Source organism: Loxodonta africana, chromosome 25 (genome assembly GCF_030014295.1).
Source record: "Loxodonta africana isolate mLoxAfr1 chromosome 25, mLoxAfr1.hap2, whole genome shotgun sequence".
NCBI classification, from domain to species: domain Eukaryota; kingdom Metazoa; phylum Chordata; class Mammalia; order Proboscidea; family Elephantidae; genus Loxodonta; species Loxodonta africana.
In genome coordinates, this window is record NC_087366.1 from 28,326,018 (window position 1) to 28,346,007 (window position 19,990).

A 19,990-nucleotide genomic window follows, 5' to 3' on the forward strand; every position below is an offset into this window, starting at 1 on the left:
AATAGCTTTAAAGGATGCAATACTGGAGACAGATAGACCAGTAAGGAGGCAGTTTTGATAGTCTGGACAAGGAAGTGTGAGTGCCTAAACTAAAGAAGGGACAAAATGATGGAGAGGAGAAAACAGCCTGTGGAGATATTACAGGAATAGCATCTGTAGAACCTTGTGACTACTCAAACTCATTCAACAAGAAGCAGAGGTTTGAGTAATATATTGGAGGTAGAACTGATAGGACTTGCTGTTGGATTAGATGTGGAAAGGAAAGAAAGGGAGAAATCAAGAAAGTCTCAAGATTAACTCACACACACACAAAAGGCCAGACTTACTGGCCTGACAGAGACTGGAGAAACCCCAAAAGATGGAGAAGTGAGAGCGTTGACATGTCATGGGGTTGTTAACCAATGTCATAAAACAATATGTGTACTAACTGTTTAATGAGAAGCTAGTTTGTTTTGTAAACCTTCATCTAAAGTACAACTAAAAAAATAAATAAAAGGAAAAAAAAAAAGAAAGTCTCAAGAGCTTTGTCTTGGGCAGCTGGACATATAATTTCCCATGATGAACAAGGTAAGTATACATGGGGGGATAAAGAGTTCCAATTTTGGATGAAGAGTAAGGATGAAGGCAGGATGAGTCCCAGATTTGGACTTAGGGTCATTCTCTTAGGTGAAAAATACAAAGCTAGGCTTGAGGAGAAATAAGAATTATTTTTTGGACTTGTTGAGCTTGAGGTGTTCACTAAGACATCCAAGATATCCATTGAGATTACACAGGTCTAGAATCCAAGAGAAACTTCTGGATGGAGATAGAGATGTAGACATAGTGATATATTTGAAGCCAATTGAGAAGGACAGTCAAAGCAGTAGGAATTCCTGGGTCGTGCGAATGGTTAACATGCTCAGCAGCTAACCTAAAGGTTGACAGTTCAAGTCCACCCAGAGGCTCCTCAGAAGAAAGGGCTGACAATCTACTTTTGAAAAATCAGCCATTGAAAACCATAAGGAGCACAGTTCTACTCTGACACACAATCACCTCAACAGCAACTTGTTAGAGGGGTAAGAATACCAGGAGATTCCATGAAACAAAGCGCAACATTTCGGTCAAAAAGAGAGTTTAAAGAAGCGAAAGCGGAATCTCAGAATGGTAAACAGAGGCCAGATTTTGGAGGTCTTTATCCAGAACCTTCATGATTAGTGGTAATGATAAATATAGACATGCTATTTCTTCCAGCCTGGGCCTTTGGTGCTGTGGTCCTGTGGGGGGACTGAGAAACACTATAGGTCAAAGATCCAGAATCTTGATCCATATGGTCAAGATTTGGAGACAGGGAGTAGAGAGAGTCCTGTTAAGAATATATATCTCTTCAAAAATATTTCACCTAAACCAAATCACTACTAACTTGAGTAAGCTGGTGAGTAAAACTTAGAATTTCAAAGGCTGTCATTGTTTTTGCTTGGTTCTTACAGCCAGGCCCTCAGCAATGACAAAGAACAGAGAACATTCCCCAGGAATCCTGTCAGTCTAGACAACTCCAAAGTCAACCGCAGCTCATCTAGTAGCATCTATGATGAGCCTCTGTCACAGAGCTTCGGCGCCACATGAACCATGGGGCTTTTAGTTTATGTTCCAGAAGGATCCAAAAGACAAGTGCAGACAAAGTGCCAGTCCACCTTTCCATTCCAATGTTCCACCAGAAGACAAAAACAGCTTGAGGCAAGAGGAAGACCAGCATCATGACTCTTTTAAATCTTGGCAGCCATGCCTTCTACCATACCACTGTGGTTTGGGGAGAGGTTTAAAGCAAAGCCTCAAAAGCAATTACAAATGTAGGATCTGGCAAAACATAACCATAGAGGGAAATGAGTTGCATGTTGGCGGAAGGCATTGGGGTACATGGTGAAAATGTGAACTTGAATTTGGAGGAAGGTACCGAAGCAGATGTATGGATTGGTAGTGTGTACTAGAGAGTGTGTGTGTCACAGAAGGACATGCCTTTCCATATGCATTAGAGAGGCGCATCCTCCTGTGACACACACAAAAGATGTGACAAAAGATAACCAGCAATTCAGACTGAAAGTGTAACAAAGATGGCTGGTGACTGGTAGTATGTTTATGAAAGTCTGCATGAGACTCACTTGACATAAACACTTTGCAGACACACATTGTGTGGTTGCTTTAAGAAAATCCTAAGGTCCCAGTCACTGACTGAAGCCAGAAGCTGCAGAGACTCAACTAGGGGATGAGCTGGACAGGCCTGCCACCCTCTGGGGAAGCGGCTAGCCCTGAGAACTCTGTGCTCAGGAGCCTGGTCAGAGGAGAGAGAGGAGGAAAGAAAGAGCAAGGTAAACACAGATGAATGTGGGGTTGCTTGATCAAAGCTTTGGCCACCTCCCCTCCTGCCCCCAGTTTCACTCCATGCTGGCTCCTCTTCTCAGTGGAAAGTGCATGAACAAGGCAGAGAAGTCTTCTGAAGAGAGAAGCCTCCTCTGGGGGATGCAGAAGCCAGGGCCTGAGTAGCTGATGTCCTGGTGCATAAGGCTGAGAAGGTTGATCCCTCCAAGCTTCCCCAGAATGTAACTTGTTGGAGAAGATAGGCCTCTCTTTCTCTTGGTTCAATGTTAAGGCCCAATGTGTCCAGTGGAAACAAAGAGGGAAGAGCATAGGTGAAGAAGAACACAAAATGGGGTTAAGGATAACAATTAGACCTAAAAATGAGGCCTAAGGCTAAGGGCGTGACATCAAAGCCTGGGGAAGAAGAGAAGATAGAACCAAAGAGACAACCTCTGTTAGTTCTGTCTATTCCTGTCCCAACCAACAAACATACTGAGCACCAGGCACCCTTCTCGATGCTACAAAAGGTAAAAAGAGATGGCTCCTGAGCACATGGAGCTCATGATGTTGTAGATAAGCAGGTCATGAGAGTCTGCTAATATGACAAGGGCTGGAGGTGAGCACATGGTCCTAGGATAGAACAGAGAACATCACATCCCCCAGGATGCAGCAGCCAGCAGTTAGCAGCCCCAACCCCACAGAGCGTGCTCAAGGAATGCCTCCTGGAAAAGATGGGTACAGGTGCTTTGAAAGCAGAGACATTATGTAATATGTGTGTTTCTGTGTGTATGTGTGCATGCACATATGTATAACATACATCCCCACAGTCCCTGCACAGCATCTTGCATAGAGCATATACATAATAGAGCCCTGGTGGTGCAGTGGTTAAGAGCTCAGCTGCTAATTAAAAGGTCAGCAGTTCAAATCCACCAGCTGTTCCTTGGAAACCCTAAGGGGGCAGTCCCACTCTGTCCTATAGGGTTGCTATCAATCAGAATCAACTTGATGGCAATGGGTTTGGTTTTGGGTTGTTTTTTTTAAATATGTAATGAAGGTTTGTTGAATGGTTATATGAATTTATTTTTCTACTTTTATCTTTCTGACCATTCCTCTGCTTCCCTCTTAGATCTTATTTCACTTCTTTTCCTTTGCTGGAAATGCCTAGAGCATTTCGTTTTGGGGTAAGGTCCAGTGAACTGTACGTCACTCAGATACAGAAATTGCCAGTTTAATGACATAGGGCACTATTGGAGGAAAGGATACTTGTGGTCCATAAGAGTCAGAAGGGGAAACCATCATCATCATCATCATCATTATAGAGCATTTATTGAGTATTTGATACGTACCAGGGACTGTTTTAAGTGATTCAGGTATTAAAGTGCTAAATCATTTCATCATCACAATAACCCAGTAAGGTGGGTATATGAGTGATGAGGGCTCTGATGCACACAGGGGTCATGGAACTCGCTCTGGATCCCAGAGCAAGTAAAGGGCGGAGCCAGGGCAGCCTGGCCACAGAGTCTGCCTTCTTATCTACAACTCAAGCTGTGCCTCACCCTCAGGACTGAAAATTAAGGGCAAAAGCATCTGGACCTTACATTCTAGTGTATAGGCCAGGGACCACTAACTATTAAAAAAACAATTTTTAAGTTTCATGATCTCCACCAGGTCATTTTTCCCTCACCCCCTCTGTTTCCCTGAAGGGATTGGCAGGCCCTAAATTCAAAGACCACCAACCATCTGCCAGTTTGTCATACTGTGGTGGCTTGTGTGTTGCTATGATGCTGGAAGCTATGCCACCAGTATTTCAAATACCAGCAGAGTAACCCATGGTGGACAGATTTCCGTGGAGCTTCCAGACTAAGGCACACTAAGAAGAAATATCTAGCGATGTACTTCCAAAAATTAGCCAATGAAACCTTATGGGTCACAACAGAACATTTTCAGACTCACTTGCTTTAGACACATCATTAGGAGGGATCAATCGCTGGAGGAGGACATCATATTTGGTGAAGTAGAGGGTGCCAGCAAGAGCGAGGGAGACCCTCACTGAGAGTGATTGGCACAATAGCTGCAACTCAAACATGCCAGTGATATTGAGGATGATTGGGGAACATTTCGTTCTGTTATATATGGGGTGACCATGAGTCAGAGTCAACTGGATGGCAGCTATCTTTCTATCTATCTAAATTCAAAGAGCTTTATAGATGATCACTTTTGCCTTGACTTTTATTCCAGAGGTAACAAACATTAGCCATAAAAAAACCAGACAGTGTTATAATCGTGGAACACATTATTTTCTCCATCAGATAGTAAGAGCAAGTCAAGGTCCTACTGCAGTATGGCCATAGGAGGCCATAGGGACTAGAATCAAAGACCATAATGGCAGAACCAGCTTTCTCAGCCTCAGGTAAATATCCATGCTTTGGTCTCACCATCTGAAAAGTGGACGTAATGATTCTTCAGCCTCGTTAGAGCATTGCAAGGTTAACAAACCCATGTGTCTACCAGAGAAGTCCGGATCTTTGCTGAGGAAATGATTAATACCAAGACCTACTAATCCAAATAATATCATTAACAATGATTAGTTAGTGCCAATCCTCTTTGATTCTTTCTCAGTATTTTAATCAACGTTAATCAGAACACAATCTATTATTGTAGAAGGGTAAAGGATAGCCAAATGAAGCAAAATGGAGAAAGAGAATCCCATAAAAGGTGTCTGTGGTAACTATAGACATCCCCCCCACACAGATGTGTTCAACAGTGAAGGATCCACATGTGTGGGCCTGTTCTCTTGTCTTCATTGCGTCAGCTTTTCCTACTAGGTCGCGATTCTCTCCTCATTACTGCAAATGCTCTCCTCTTCCAGAAGCAGACCACTGAGGTTACCTAAAGCATGAGGCTGAGGTTTGTACAGGAACCCAGATCAAACCAGAGTGGGAGACGCTCAGCCTAACGTCAAACCCTAAGGACAGAGTTCAGAAGTATGAGACATGAGTCTAATCTCTACTTTGCTGATTCCATAATAGAATCTGTCAGATTATACTGACTATAACCTGCACTCTAATTTATTCATTCATTGCACATACATTTTTTGAGTATGTACTACACACCAGGCACTGTACCAGGAACTGGGGATATAGAATTGAATAAAATACACTAATTGTCATCATCATCAATCCTCATCCTATCATTACCATCCTTTCCCTCATGGAACTTACATCTCTAGATGGAAAGACAGACTAGCATTCCCTGTAGCAGAAAACCAAAAAACTGTTGTCATCAAGTTAACTCTGACTCATACAACCCCGTGTGTGTCACAGTAGAACTCTACTCCACAGGGTTTTCAATGCTGATTTTTCAGAAGTAGATCACCAGGCCTTCTCTCCAAGGTGTCTCTGAGTGGACTCAGAGGATTAACAGCCAAGTACATTAACTGTTTGCACCATCCAGGGACTTGCCCTGTAGTAGAAGGGAGCAAATATTAATGAAGTATTGCCCTGTGGTTCCATAATGGATGCAAATGAATTATTGACAGTTTACGTTTTTCATAGATCTTTTAGGGCATACACACTAGATTTCTTAGTGCTGTACAAGATACTAGTAACATTGAGAAGACATGTTCTCTCTTCCTATGACAATAGATCAATTTAGGTAGCTACCATTTTACTTTTTCCTTCTCTCTCCTTTCTTCCTTGGATAGATCAGAGAAGCCTAGGGTGTTAGTTCACTATGAATTACATGCAAGGAGGAGAAAGCAAAACCCCAAGTGGAATCCAAAAGCAGGTGTCCAACAAGAAGAGATCAATCCTGTAACCTAATTAATTGGTGAAAAAGAGGATTTACTGAATACTGAGTGTGTTCGGTGCACCGGGCCTGTGCTGTGCACCATGAGAAACCCAAGAAAGTATTACAACATGAATCCCATCCTCAGAGACATAAAACATGAAACAACTAGCAAATAACACAAGGAGATTATTTGGCTGTTTATCACAACACAAAGCAGAGGACGAAAAATACAATTTTAATTTCCTCTTCTAAAATAAATCAGGACAAAATTCAAATTCACAGGGTTTGATTGGCAACTGATAAACTCAGCAGGAGACAGGTGTATCCAGGAATATCTTTCTTACCCTAACATCAATTAGCCTGGAGGGGTGGGGGTGGGAGAAAGCCATGGAGACCGTCTCTGATTAGCAAGGAATGGAATGGGAGAGTGCTCTCCCCTTACTCATTCCTAGGCCCCAGCATGGACTGCAGTCATCATGACAGGTTACACACTTCTGCTCCAAGTGCTCCTGGGTGGGTGGCTTCCGGGACCACCTGGACCATGTGTCTTCCCCAGAGAAGGAGACCTCTATTGTGTGCTGGCAGCATCGGGACTTGCCCTGCCGCTTTGCAGAGGTCGTCTACCTGTGAATCCCATTGATTTATGGCTTTTCGATATTTTTGTCCCCAGGTTACCCAAAGCAACGCATCCAAGCTAAATTGTCAGTATTTTGCCTTTTCATCAGGTGGGTTTGGAATTTAGAAACACCAGGTTGAGTAGAGAGAAAAAGGAGAAATGATTTTGAAGAAAGAAAAAGCTGCTTTCCTAGCAACTGTTTATTCCCCTAGATGAAAATCTGTTAAGGATATTGCAAAAGCAAACGGGTGTGACCTCAACCCAGAAACCACACGAAACATTTTGTTTCAGCCTGGACCACAAGCAACTGGAGGACAGCGTCTTGAAAGGCACCGAGGTGGATCCAAATCCTCATAGTAAGTGTAGACTTCCCTCTGGTGAGAGAAAGGAAGGCGCCACACATTTGAAGAGGCAGGAGAACAGGATCAGCTGGACATTCAGGAGGACTGAGGCCTTAGGTACTGAACAGCAGGGAAGGAGTGAGCCGTGGCTCTCCTAGCACTCAGCTCAAGCAAGAGGTCTGGAACTCACCATGGCCAGGTAGCCCCAGGGGCTCTTGTCTCTCCAGATAGCAGGCAAAGGCTCTCTTTATCCATCCAGAGAATAGCAAAGTGACCACATCTGCTTGGGTTTCAGCCAGCTGATGAATAAGCACTGTGAACATCACTATTACCATTTCTTCCAAGGTTTGTTGGGTGCTGGCTCTGTGCAGGGCACTGTGCTTGATTGACCCAAGGAATACAAAGAAGCCGAGCTTCATCTCTATCATCGTGGAGTTTAACTTTTCGTACCAAATGGACAGGACATATGCTTTGTGGCTGTGTTTTAGAAAAGTTTCATGAGAGACCTTTGCTCTCCCCTATTGTCCTCCAACCTTATTTCTCTCCTTCTGTAGAAGAGATAAAAAGTCTAGGTTACCCTCATTGTCATTGTGAGTGTGGTCTTTGCCATGTCTGGGAAGGGAGAAACGGAGGGCACTTACATTTAAAATCCTAACTAGTCCGTAAGACCACTATTATAAGAACTTGAGAAATAGTTTAAACAGAGAAGAAAATACTCTTTGATGGTTATGAGAGCGGGGAGGGAGGGAGGGAGGGAGAGGGGCTTTCACTAATTAGATAGTAGAACAGAACTATTTGAGGTGAAGGGAAAGATAACACATAATACAAGAGAGGTCAGCACAACTGGACTAAACCAAAAGCAAAGAAGTCTCCTGAATAAACTGAATGCTTCGAAGGCCAGCATGCAGGGGCAGGGGTTTTGGGGCCATGGTTTCAGGGGACATCTAAGTCAATTGGCATAAGAAAATCTATTAAGATAACATTCTGCATCCCACTTTGGAGGGTGGCGTCTGGGGTATTAAATGCTAGCAAGGGGCCATCTAAGATGCATCAATTGGTCTCAACCCACCTGGAACAAAGAATAATGAAGAACACCAAAGACACAAGGTAATTATGAGCCCAAGAGACAGAAAGGGCCACATAAACCAGGGACTACATCAGCCCGAGACCAGAAGAACTAGACGGTGCCCAGCTATAACTGATGACTGCTCTGACAATACAGAACCCCTGAGGGAGCAGGAGAGCAGTGGGATGCAGACCCCAACTTCTCGTAAAAAGAGCAGTCTTAATGGTCTGACTGAGGCTAGAGGGACCCTGGAGGTCATGGTCCGAAGACCTTCTGTTAGCCCAAGACAAGGAACCATTCCCAAAGCTAACTCTTCAGACAGGGACTGGACTGGACAATGGGATAGAAAATGTCACTGGTGAAGAGTGAGCTTCTTGGATCAAGTAGACACATGAGACTATGTTGGCATCTCCTGTCTGGAGGGGCGATGGGAGGGCAGAGGGGGTCAGAAGATGGCTGAATGGACACAAAAAGAGAGAGTTGAGGGGAAGGAGTGTGCTGTCTCGTTAGGGGGACAACAATTAGGAGTATATAGCAAGGTGTGTATAAGTTTTTGTATGAGAGACTGACTTGATTTGTAAACTTTCACTTAAAGCACATAAAAATTTAAATAAATAAAATACTAACTAGTCCAGCAGACTGTATCCACAGAGGCTGAACATGAGAGAAAGTTCTATGAATAATGGAGAATTTTGTGCCAGTTTAGTCCTGTCCCATTTTCAGGTAGGCAATACCTGAAAGGCTAGGTCATGGTCAAAGGTAAGAAACTGACTCATTTCAAGCCAACTGGTATATATAGCCATGGTCTTTTCAACTGCATGTAGGAGTCCTGGTAGTGCAATGGTTAAGTGCTCAACTGCTAATCTAAAGATCGGAGCTTCAAACCCACCAGCTGCTCCGTGAGAGAAAGATGTGGCAATCTGGTTCCTTGGAAACCCTATGAGGCAGTTCTACTCTGTCCTATAGGGTTGCTATGAGTCGGAATCAACTTGAAGGCAATGAATTTGGTTTGGTTGGATTTTAATATGCATGTGAAAGCTAAACAATGAAAAAGAAAGGCAGAAGAAGAATGATAGATTCAAACTGTGGTGCTGGAAAATATATCATGGACTGCCAGAACAAACAAATCAGTCTTAAAAGAAATATAACCAGACTGCTCCTTAGAGGCTTGGATGGCAAGGCTTCACCTTGCTTACTTTGGACATGCCATCAGGGAAGACCAATAGCTAAAAAAAGAACACCATGTTTAATAGAGGGTCAGTGAAAACGAGGGAAACCCTCAATGAGCTGGACTGACGCAATAGCTACAATGAACTCATACATACCAGAGATAATGAAGATGGCACAGGACCAGGCAATATTTCATTTTGTTGTACAAAAGGACGCCAATTTGATGTCAGCTAACAATAACAAACAACTATATGTTCGACAATCTGCTAGGAACTTGGATTTTAAGTTGAAAACAATTTTTCTGAAAGAAAAAAAAATTTTTTTTTTTTTCTTTAAGAAGGTACTTTCAAATAAGTTGGGGAAACTAATATATAATACAGTATTAAAAAAAAAAAAAAAGGTGTATGTGAATATATCACTCCCTTCTTCCCTGGCCTTGAATTCCCCCTAGGAAAAATTCTACTAGATATGTGTTCACTTCTGATATCTCTTTAGAAGTTAGGAAGGTCCAAGTCTTGTGCATACAAATTATGGAGTCACTTCTATAAGGATAATTAGGAAAAGAGGAATTGGGAGTTGAGATCAGAAAGCGGTGATAAAGCAGATGGCATAAAAAGTAGAGTTGCTTGCATTGAAGTCTTAATAACGGTAATGCAAATGAGTGTACTGGGTTGAATAGTGTTTCCCCAACATTCAGGTCTATCCAGAATCTCAGAATGTGATCTTATTTGGAAAAAGGGTCTTTGTAGATGTAACGAAGGATAGAGATGAGATCATACTGGATTAGGGTGGCCCCTAAATCCAATGAGTGTCCTTGTAAGAGACAAACAGGAACACATAGACACACACAGGGAAGAAGGCCATGTGAAGACAGGGACAGAGATTAGAATTATGTTGTCACAAACCAAGGAATACTAGGCAGGAGACACCAGATGCTGGAAGACACAATGAAAGATGCTCCCCTAGGGCGTGTAGAGGGAGCTTGGCCCTGCTGAAACCTTGGTTTCCTACTTCTGGCCTCCAGAGCTTTAAGAGAATAAATTTCTGTTTTTTTCACTCACCCTGTTTGTGGTAATTTGTCGTGGCAGCCCTAAGGCCCTGGCAGCCATGAGGTCCTTAGAACTGGGAATTGTCTGAAAGAAGGAGGCTGCTAAGATTTAAAGGAGGGGTTGATAGCACATGCTTCAAGCAGATACCAAGGCAACGACTGAGATTATAAATCCTACTGAGCTGTGCCCTGTTGGCTAAATAAGATTACCCTAAACCATTCCTATTTCAAGCACCAATTTACCCAACATCTCTAAACCATGGCAGAATTATAAAAACGTACTGCATCTCTGAGCCAGGGTGCCTGGCCTGGCAAATGCCATGAGCTGGATGTCAGGCCCACAGGCCTCTTGGCCAGACCAACCTGCATAACTGGGCCTGGGCAGCACTGGAGAGGGGGGAAATCGACGATTCCAAGTCCTCATGTCAGGATGACACTGAATATGTGGATGGAAAATGGAACTCAGAAAAGAAAAACCTCTGTGTAGGCATATGATCTATAACAAATAAAATGTATATATATGTATATTCAAACATCTCCTTGAAACTTCAGGGAAGAAAATTTAACTTTTTTGTGTGTGAGTCAGGGATGTTAAGTGGAAATTGAGTCCCATATCCAGGACTACTAATTTAAAATGTGCAAATTGTCAATCGCATTTCCTTTATTTAGAATCAGTCTTTACCATTAATGTAAAGATAAAAAACCTTTTCATAAATTTACCCCCACTCAGAACCCTAGTTTTCCACAAGATCTTGCCTTCTGCAAATGTAAATTTCCTTACCTCCTTACCAAAGCCTCAGGCAGGTCCGGCCTGGTGAAAAAGTATTTTCAGACTCCCCAACGCGATCAGACTAGCTGAACACACTTAAATAGGATTGTGCTGATATGTGACATATTCTGTACCCTGTAACTTGCAGCATCTCCCCTGATTCGTCAGTTTGTTGCCTGCTCTTCACTCCTTGCATGTGCAGAAATACTCTGTGCCTGGTGTTCAATTAAACATTTGATGAACTAAACCGAACAGAAAGGAAAGTCTTTGAGAGGAAGAACCACCCAAGGGGACCCTCGAAGGATGAATAATCCAGTGTGGCCAGAGGTGTTTAGGGGGTTATGGAAAATAGTGCTGAAGAGGCCTATTGAATATTGTGTGGAGGAGTTTGGACTGTATTTAGTAGGTGCTACCAGGAGTGAGCCGTTGTCGTGCTTTACAAAGTTCACTCTGGCAGCAGAAAAGGTAGAGGTAATGGGTTAAGTAAAGAAATGGGAGACAGAAAGAGGCAGTTTCAGATCCAGGTAGGTACTATTATAGGATAGTCCAATCCGCAACTGGTCATGGGGATGGCACAGGACCAGGCAGTACTTCGTTCCGTTGTTCCATTGTGTATGGTGTCACCATGAGTTGAGGTCAACTCGATGGCAGCTAACAACACAACCACTAGTACAGGCAAGGGATGAAGAGAACCTTAACTAGGAGAGCAGAGTAGGAATGGAGAAACTTAAAGAGACAATTAGAAGTAGAATCAGCAAGATTTGGATGAACTGTTGGATGGGGTATTGTTTCTTAGCTTAAGTCTTCCCCATAGGGTCATTAAGAGTTGGAATCGACTCCACAGCAACAGGTTTGATTTTTTTTTATTTAAGTCTTCCCCACTATCCCCTTGCCCACAAAAGCAAAACCCAAGACTGAGGACTGTGGGAATGTAGTTTCCTTGGGAAGTGATCCCAAGAAGCAGGAGTGAGGGATTGGGGAAGAGGAATAAAAAAGGAGGAAAAAGAAATACTAGGATGCATTACCAAGTTAGCCACTGCTCAGATCACTGGTGCTCTACACCTCGCTGAGACCTTCTGAGGGGTCATATAAAATGTATTATCCATAGGCTTTCATCCCCCCATTGGTTCAGGGTGTTTCCATGGTGTCAACTCCCCTGCACTTGGTGCTGTGCATATGGGTCAAGCAGGCTCCTGGTTCCTCAGATGTCCTCAGAGGTGTCAATGTCAGAGGACAAGAAGTAAGAGTGGCCTGATGTAAGCCCAAGGTGCTGTCTCATTGCCTCTGAACTCAGCTGGCAGAAGCCTGCTTGGAACTCATCAGTCAAGCAGACTGGAGCAAGGGGTGGGGCTGCAAGGATCTGCACCAGAGTCCAGCACAGTATGAAAGAAAAGGAGTCAAAGGTGACTGAGATTCCCAGCTGGGGCAGCTGGGTGGATGGTGATCCCATTAATCAAGATATAAAGAATTTAGAAGGGAGGAGGAAGTTCATACCATGATTGCAAGGGCTATATGGTCTACCCCTAAACTCTCATTTGCTCTAACTTCATCTACCTGTCCCTCTTCTACCCTACCAGTCACCTGCAGCAGTGGTTAACTTCTCTCTTCCCTCTTGCTCACTTGGCTCCAACCATTATGCCTCCTTGCTCTTCCTCAAACACATCAGGCCCACTCCTACCTCACGGCCTTTACACTTGCTGTTCTTTCTGGCCGGAACGTTCTTCCCCCAAATACCACCTAGCTCACTCTTTCACATCATTTGGGTTTCTGTTCAAATGCCATTGCATCAGAAAGCCTTTCTCTGGCCACCTTTATATAACAGCACCTCCCACCATAACTCTTTATCCTTTTAATCTGCTTAACTCTTCATGTTATTGTTGTAGGTGCTGTCGAGTTGGTTCCAATTCATAGCGACCTTATGTACAACAGAATGAAACCCTGTCCAGTCCTGCACCATCCTCACAATTGTTGCTACGTTTGAGCCCATTTTTACAGCCACTGTGTCAGTCCATCTCACTGAGGGTCTTCCTCTTTTTCACTGACCTTCTACTTTACCAAGCATGATGTCTTTCTCCAGGGACTGCTCCCTCCTGATAATACGTCCTAAGTATGTGAGATGAAGTCTCACCATCCTTGCTTATAAGGAGCATTCTGGCTGTACTTCTTCCAAGACAGATTTACTCATTCTTCTGGCAATCCATAGTATATTCAATACTCTTTGTCAACACCATAATTCAAAGGCATCAATTCTTCGGTCTTCCTTATTCATTGTCCAGCTTTCGCGTGCATATGAGGTGATTGAAAACACCATGAACTGGGTCAGGCTCACCTTAGTCCTTAAAATAACATCTTTGTTTTTAACACTTAAAAGAGGTCTTTTGAAGCACATTTGCCCAATGCAATGTCATTTGATTTCCTGACTGCTGTTTCCATGGGCGTTGAATGTGGATCCAAGTAAAATGAAATCCTTGACAACTTCAGTCTTTCCTCTGTTTATCATGATGTTGCTTATTGGTCCAATTGTGAGGATTTTTGTTTTATGTTGAGGTGTAATTTATTCTGAAGGCTGTGGTCTTTGATATTTATCAGTAAGTGCTTCAAGTCCTCTTCACTTTGAGTAAGTAAGGTTTTGTCATCCGCATATTGCCCCGTTTTTCTTCATACAGTCGAGCTTCTCAGATTATTTGCTCAGCATACAGAATGAATAAGTATGATGAAAGGCTATAACTCTGACACGCACCCTCCTTGACTTTAAACCATGCGGTATCCCCTTGTTCTATTCGAAGGACTGCCCCTTGGTCGATGTACAGGTTCCTCAGGAGCACAATTAAGTGCCCTGGAATTCCCATTCTTTGAAATGTTATCCATATTTGTTATGATCCACACAGTCAAATGCCTTTGCATAGTTAACAAAACACAGGTAAAACATCTTTCTGGCATTCTCTGCTTTCAGCCATGATCCATCTGACATCAGCAATAATATCCCTCATTCCGTGTCCTCTCCTGAATCTGGCTTGAATTTCTGGCAGTTCCCTGTTGATGTACTACTGCAACTGTTTTTGAATAATCTTCAGCAATATTTTCTCCATAGAATCCTTCAATATTGCAACTCCAGCCTTGAATTTTTTCTTCAGTTCTTTCAGCTTGAGAAATGCCAAGCGTGTTCTTCCCCTTTGGTATTCTATTTCCAGGTCTTTGCACATTTTGTTATACTATTTTACTTTGTCTTCTGGAGCCACCCGTTGAAATGCGTTCTATTTCATTTTTGATGACTTCCAACTTTCCTAGATTCATACTTCATACATCCCACATTCCTATCACTAATGGATGTTTGCAGGTGTTTCTTCTCATTTTAAGTCATGCCACATCAGCAAATGAAGGTCCTGAAAGCTTGACTCCATCCATGTCATTAAAGTTGACTCTACATCGAGGAGGCAGCTCTTCTCCAGTCGTATCTTGAGGGCCTTCCAACCTGAGGGGCTCATTTTCCACCAATATATCAGACAATGTTCCCCTGCTATTCATAAGGTTTTCACTGGCCAATATTTTCAGAAGTAGACTGTGAGGTCCTTCCTCCTAGCCTGTCTTAGTCTGGAAGCTCCACTGAAACCTGTCCACCATGGTTGACCCTGTTGGTATCTGAAATACCGGTGGCAAAGCTTCCAGTATCACAGCAACATGAAAGCCATCACAGTACAACAAACTGACAGACACTCACTCTTCATAGCATGTATCTACTTGACATATTATAGACTTACTGGTGATTTGTTCATTGGCTTTCCCCACCTCCCACCAGAAGGTAAGCTCCATGAGGGCAGGGACTTTGTTTGGTAAGCTGATGTAACCCCAGCTCCTAGCACAGTGCCTGGTACATAGTAGGAACTGTCAATAAATGTTGAATGAACAAATGTCCACGGGTTCAGATTTGAACATGTGGAGTTTGAGGTGCTTCCAGCCCCTGGATGAAAAGGTCTATTAGAGATCCAAGTGTGGTGGGAAAATGGGTGTGCAGGTGGCTGAGACCATCTGAGTGTCTGTGACTGGGGCCAGCTTCACGTGTGTGTGAAGTCACACAAGACCCTCTGCTCAGAAATAAATAAATATATATATATATTTTTTTTTCTGCTCAGAAGAGCCTTATAATTGGTTTAATGCTGATTTTGAACTTCTTAATAGTTGTATGTTTAAGCCTGTGTTTTGTTAAGTGAAGTCGGACTGGACAACGGAACATGCATGTAAGAGATAAGTGCAATGTGTGTCTGACATGTCTTGCTGCTCCCTTCATATGAAGCATTCGTTATGCCCATGAGCACAGAATTCTGGTGGGCCCATGATGTGTGGGGGTTCAGCAAGACTCAAAATGAGTGCAAGGTAGGCACGTTATGTCTATGTCAGTAAGCTGGGGCACTAACAGCTTTGAGAGGCCACCACAACTTGCATCTAACACAGGAAGAAGGAAATGTCATTCTAAGGGAAAAACAGCTCCTTTCCCTTTCAACCCTTCCTTCCCCGTCAGTAAGCCAAATTAGAGGTGTTGGTAGAATATCCACACCTCAAGAAGTGAAATAAAACCATTTAGTTTCAGGCAGCATTTCCCCTGTTCTAGTAAGAACTAAATGCATATGCATGTAGGCGCTATGGAATACAAATTTGTAATTTACGTAATTTCACATATAAATTAAATGTTCTTATATTTGCATTTAGAACTGGCATTACTCAAGATAAAGAAGAACAGTGAAATTCATGCTAATGATTTTAAATTTTTCTTTACTTAGAAGGATAAAAAACCTAAACCTACTGCCGTTGAGTCGATTCAGACTTATAGCGACCCTATAGAACAGGGTAGAACTGCCCCGTAGAGTTTCCAAGGAGCGCCTGGCGGATTCGAACTGCCGACCTTTTGGTCTTTTAACTTAGAACGATACCAAATTAAAATACCATGACAAGTTGAGAGGCCAGGGAAGAAATGAAGAAGCTTTATATTTTAATACCTTTAGTGGCACTTTTTCTGGCTTTTTGATCAAGGGGCTCTACATTTTTATACCGCACTGGGCCCTGTAAATCATGTCCTGCCTATGACTGCTACAAAGGAGGCAAACTCAAACTCAAACACAGGTCCCACCTGATAGGCAAAGTACCATCATTTTAATTGGCAAATGGCTCTGTGTGTGTGTATATATGTTTTCCACATGCGTGTGTGTATATGCATTGGTCCCTGTATGTGGGCCTGGGGACGGGATGGCTGGGCATTGGGGTTCAGATGTGATACTACTGCCACCTTGTGTTCAATACAATGCACAGCACATAGCTCCAGGAAGGAGAATCAGGCAGCTGCTTCCAGAAGTGCTGAAACCACTCACACTCCATGGCCAAAGTGGTAAACCAATAGGATTACTATTAAGCTGCTGGTGTTTAACAAAGGCAGATGTGTAAGAAGAACAGAGGTTTCACCCATTATCCATACACACCATTTCAGAGCCAGGGGTGAAAAGGGCTGTGTGGGTGTGTGTCTGTGTGTGTGTGTGTCTGCGTGTCTGTGTGTGTATCTGTGTCTGTGTGTGTGTATCTGTGTGTCTGTGTGTGTGTGTGGGTCCCTGTGCCTGTCTCTTTCCCCTAGGTATTCTTTTCCTTCACTCTCACCTTCTACCTTTCTATAGTTTCCTCTTGTAGCTGTCCCATACCAGGACAACCCAAAGCTCAAGATGTCTGGTTCTTTTGAGCATCATGGCTCCTCTGGGAGAACAAAGTCATTTCAAGTCCAAGACTGTTGGTGAGTCATTAAGGCCCAGACAAAGCCTCTTGGGACAACTGAATATTCTTTCTGTGTGACTCCTGTGCCTGCAGCCAAGTTAGCCCTGTTACTTACCATTTATGAAATAATAACAAAGAAAAACAATGAATCCTCCTAAAAAGAAAGAGGTGAAGGAAATGATCAATTCTTATTAGGTATAGATTAGACACCAAAGAGACAAAAATTTATTTGATGGTAGACACAGAAGAGCCAGAGAAATAAAGACAAAAGGGAGAGCAAATGACTTGGTACCAAATATGAATGAGGCAAGCATCCCTAAACTCTTCATTTCTTGCTGCTTTGGCTGAGGTTGTGATCGTGCCATCCCCAAGGACAAGAAGAGGATATTAATGGGCACCAGGCCATCATACCTTCCTTCATACTCCTTGAAAAACACCTTTTCCCAGTATTTTGGGTAGAACAATATAAGCATAAGAAATACAAAGACAGGTTTATCTTTTTAAATCAACTTCAACATTTTTGTGACTCTAAAAGTAATATGTGCCAACTACCGGGAAATTGGAAAAATCTAAAAAAAAAAAAAAGAACATAAAAATAACTGGTAATCTGGTCACTCACCTACCACTCTTAGCATTTGGGTGTATTTCCTTCTAATCTTTTTTCTATCAATCAATCATCTATCTATAACTGTATATATGTATTTAAATTTGAAAATCATTAGTTTTTTAAAAAACTTAGAATTATAACATGTTATTTCTTAATTCATTTAACTCTCCTCCTACTGTTGGGCTTATAAAATATTTCTTATTTTTTCTTGTTATAAAGAATCCTATGGTAAGCATCCTTTTATACAAATTTTAGAGTTTTTCAGTATTTCCTTGGAATAGACTCCTAAAAGTGGCATAACTGTGTCAACAGGTATAAACTTGAAACGAATCTTGCCAAATTCCTTTGCAGACAAGTTATACCAATTTATATTTCTACCAGTCCACCCAAACCACTGCCATGGAGTCAATTCCGACTCATAGCGACCCTATAGGACAGAGTAGAACTGCCCCATAGAGCCATAGCTCTTAACCACTATGCCACCAGGGTTTCCATTTCTACCAGGAGGATATAAAATTACCCATTTCCACACCCCTCTGGCAACACTGAATGTTTCTGAACCTTTGCTAATTTGCTAGTTTAAATTCATCTCATCATTGTCATTTGCATTCTCTTGAAAAACTAGTGGGGCTGAATACATGTCATGCTATTAGACATTCTGAGGATTGTCTACTGAGATTTAAGTGTTTTTTTAAAAAGTACTCATCTACATTTTCTTGTTTTTTTTTTTAAATCTTTTTTAGCATTTAACTCTTTAATGTATCTAAAATTTATCTTGATATATGGTTAAGAGGTAAAGATATAATTAAAAAAATTTTTTTTTCCCAAATCTTTAGTACCACTTGTCCAATGATTTTTATACTTTTATTAAAATATAAGTGAATTCTAATTATACTGGAGTTTTTTTCTGGCCTATCTACTCTAGTTCATTTATCTGTCTGTTGATTTTGGTACCAGTACCACACTAGTTGAGTCATTATGGCTTTACAATATATGGTATTGTAACAGCTGGTAGAGCATGACTCTAAGACAGGGAGCCACCGCCCTGAGATCAGAGGGTGCCTGTTTGAGAAATAGCAAATAGACTGCTGAAGTTACAGAAGCAAGTAAAAGAGAAACAGACCATACTATCAGGGAGGTAATAGGGGGTTGAGTGTGGAACCTAGAGACTTAGTAAGACAAGGAACAGAGGGGCCCCCAAATCTGCAAACAAAATAACAAGAAATGGGCCAGGGTGCAGAAACAAAGCCATTCCCCATAACAGTGGGGCAGGGTATCTAAAAATAGCCTGCAAACTTCTTTAAAGTTGCCTTTCAGAAGCAGTTGGAGAAGACCAGGCCCAGGGACATGCACAGAACATCCAGCCCTGACTGCTGTGTCATCTTCCACGAGGGGCAGTGAAGGGCTACAGCCCCAGCTGGGGAATCGAACCTGGGGAGCTGGGAGACTGCGCAGGTGCGATACCTCATAGTAAGTCCCGCTATGAATGCCAGAGGCCTCTAGGACAGGAGCCATCTTGGAAAGCTGCTGCGTGCAGACCTTAGTTAACATATCCCCGTCTGTGTCTATGAATAAACATGAATCTTTGTCCTGCCCAAGAACTGATATGAGTCAGAATCGACTTGATGGCACTGGTTTTTTTTTTTTTTTTGGGGGTCTTTTGTTCTGTGAGATGAGGGTAATTGTTGCTCTAGGCCCTCCTCCTCTCTGCTTGCTAGCCTCTTCAATAAAGCTTTGCTCATGTGGAAAACTGCATGCCTTACCTGTTCATTCTTGACCAGTGAGACGCAAGGACTTTATTCCGGTAACAGCTCCACTCATTTTTCCTCTCAAAAACTTCATAGCTTTTTACCATGTTCCATCCCACTTATTGTCTCTTTTATACTTTAGATTTGTTTTGTTAAGAAAGCTCTCACTGGGGGTATTAACTGAAATTGCACAAAATCTATACATTAACTTAGGAAGAGTTGACATATTTTATAATTACAATCTAGGATCATGGCACTGCCATCAATCATCTCCTTCCTCATTTAACTTCATTTAATGCATTCATTCATTAATGCATTCCACAAACATCTCAACGAATCCCTGAAACGTGCTGTGTGCTATATGAGGTGCTGGAGGCACAAAGGTTAATGAGTCTCACAAAGCACTCATAGTCGAGAGTGAGATAAGTGAGACAGAACCCCACAGTGCTGTATTCTTTACCTGGCTTCCTCCCCTACCGTGCTGTACTGCAAAATCATTTCCTTGCTGGGCTCCTCGCCACCACCCACCCCTCCCCCCACCCCCAGCTTTGTATTTGAATACTGCTTTTACTTGGAGGTTATACGTAAACCCCATTGCACTTTTTTTTGTTTGTTTTTTTAGTATGATTAGTAATGTTGCTGACGTAACATGTATGAACTCTCTACTTGTCAACCCCTTTAAAAGTAACCTTCCTGCCTACCCTTAGCGAGCAGTCTTGGCAGCAGTAACCACGGACTGGTCCATTTCCTTGTA